Source organism: Alexandromys fortis, unplaced genomic scaffold (assembly GCF_014885135.2).
Source record: "Alexandromys fortis isolate MF-2015 unplaced genomic scaffold, M_Fortis_MF-2015_v1.1 scaffold_29, whole genome shotgun sequence".
In the NCBI taxonomy this organism is placed as follows: Eukaryota; Metazoa; Chordata; class Mammalia; order Rodentia; family Cricetidae; genus Alexandromys; species Alexandromys fortis.
This window is the reverse complement of record NW_026067891.1, coordinates 10,176,022-10,178,336: the sequence shown is the minus strand read 5'-3', so window position 1 is coordinate 10,178,336 and position 2,315 is coordinate 10,176,022. Positions and strand designations below refer to the sequence as shown.

Sequence of the window (2,315 nt, the reverse complement as noted above, 5' to 3'; positions counted from 1 at the left end):
CTCCTCCTCCTCCTCCTCCTCCTCCTCCTCCTCCTCCTCCTCCTCCTCCTCCTCCTCTTCTTCTTCTTCTTCTTCTTCTTCTTCTTCTTCTTCTTCTTCTTCTCCTCTGTTTTCTGATTTGTCCACATATGAGTAAATGGTCTTATATTCCTTCCACTACAGCCACTTCCTGTTCCTGTCCTTTGTCACAATAAATTCACCAAATAATTTGAGCCAAAATAAGTCCCCCATTTCCCACAAGGAGAAGTAGCTAGAGATGTTCAACCTGGTCTTTCATATATGTGAGGCAGGTTTTCTATTTCACAACAGGTGAATGGTTTTCTTTTCTCTAGTTCATAGAGTATCCTACACCCTTTGGAATTAAGTATATGATTTCTGGGTTATTTCAGTTTCCCTTCTGTTGCTCTGATAAATACTCTGACTAAAAGCAGCCTAGAGGAGGAAGGGGATTGCTTAGCTTACACTTCCTAGTCACAATCCATCAGGGGTTGGGGAGTTTGAAGCAGAAATCATGGAGGAAGGCTCACTCATGCAGGCTCACTCTGAGTCACACTCACTGACTCACGCTCAGCTAGTTCTCTTACACAGCCAGGATATATAGAGATGGTGCAACCCTCAGTGGACTGGGCCTCCACCATCAATTATTAATCAAGATAATCCTTCACAGATAAACCCACAGGCCAATGCAATTGAGTTATCTGAGAGGTTGTATCCTCTCAGATAACTGTGTCAAATTGACAATTAAAACTAAGACATGGGCTCTTCCACGGGAGGCCTACACGCCGCCGATTGTGCCGCCGCCATGTCTCTCGTGATCCCGGAGAAGTTCCAGCACATCCTGCGAGTACTCAACACCAACATCGATGGGCGGCGGAAAATAGCCTTTGCCATCACTGCCATTAAGGGTGTGGGGCGAAGATACGCTCATGTGGTGTTGAGGAAAGCGGACATTGACCTCACCAAGAGGGCTGGAGAGCTCACGGAGGACGAGGTGGAGCGTGTGATCACCATCATGCAGAACCCCCGGCAGTACAAGATCCCAGACTGGTTCTTGAACAGACAGAAGGATGTGAAGGACGGGAAGTACAGCCAGGTGCTGGCCAACGGCCTGACAACAAGCTGCGCGAGGACCTGGAGCGGCTGAAGAAGATTCGGGCCCATAGGGGGCTGCGCCACTTCTGGGGCCTTCGTGTCCGAGGCCAGCACACCAAGACCACTGGCCGCCGGGGCCGCACTGTGGGTGTATCCAAGAAGAAATGAGTCCCTGGGCCTTTGCTGTTAATAAATAGTTTATATGCCTGTGGGAAAAAAAAAAAAAACTAAGACATGGGTGTCCCTCAGTGTGTTCAGTCAAGCACCCCATGGGCATCTGACTGTTTCATTTATCCTTTCCCCGAGGGTGCTATAGACTTTTTGGCTGTGAGTCTCACCAACTATACAGTTGTTACATCAAACATGATGTTGGCTATTTAACTGAGTTTCCCACTATGCTTCTGGAAGATGTAAATCTATTTCTGTAGGGCATTTTGTCTCCGATGGGGTTCCTGAGATCAGGAAGGTTAAACAGACTTTTGTGTTGGTTTGCGAGCTCCGCAGCAGTATTGTTCAGTTGTGACTCCTGCAGAAGCAGCGTGACTCTCCCGGTGATGCCTCTCAGTGCAGTTCCAAACACAGCCATAAAAAGCGGCACTTGATTTCCCAGCTGCAACACTTCGTTTTCCAGTGTCCTAAGAAGGGAGCTGGAATGGGATAAGTTATGTGTTGTGGTTTTAGGCATTAATGAATATGAGAAACTAAATTATTGAATTTTGCAATGCAAATTATATTTTGAACACAAATTCTTCATTTCTGAATGCTAAGGACTCATAAAGAATGTCAATGGTTTATGAATTAGGCCATTAGCATGCAATTTGTGATTCAAACAGCACACCAGTGCTGTGTAATAAGTAACTATATAAAGAGTAGTGTTGTTGTCTAAATTCTCAAAATATTTTGCTTGGTGCATTAGAAAGTTTTTTAAAAGCTTTTAGGATCTCTTCCTCCATTTCTTCTGCTTTCCCCCCTCTAACCATCGCTCTGTCCTCCCTTCCTCCTTTCTTTTCTTTCTTTCTTTCCTTCCTTCTTCTTATTCCTTTCTTTTTTCTTCCTTCCTTTCTTATTTCTTCCTCCCTTCTTTCTATTTATTCTTTCCATCCTTTCTTCTTTTCTTTCTTTCTTTCTTTCTTTCTTTCTTTCTTTCTTTCTTTCTTTCTTTCTCCTTCTTCCTTTCATCCTTCCCCCTGCTTCCCTCTTTTCCTAACTCCTCTCCCACTCCT

At 44.8% G+C, this 2,315-nt stretch overlaps 1 pseudogene; it reads left to right on the top strand.

The window, feature by feature from the left end:
- Positions 1-762: 762 nt before the first annotated feature.
- Positions 763-1,303, top strand: LOC126494951 (40S ribosomal protein S18-like; annotated as a pseudogene).
- The last annotated feature ends 1,012 nt before the right edge of the window (positions 1,304-2,315 follow it).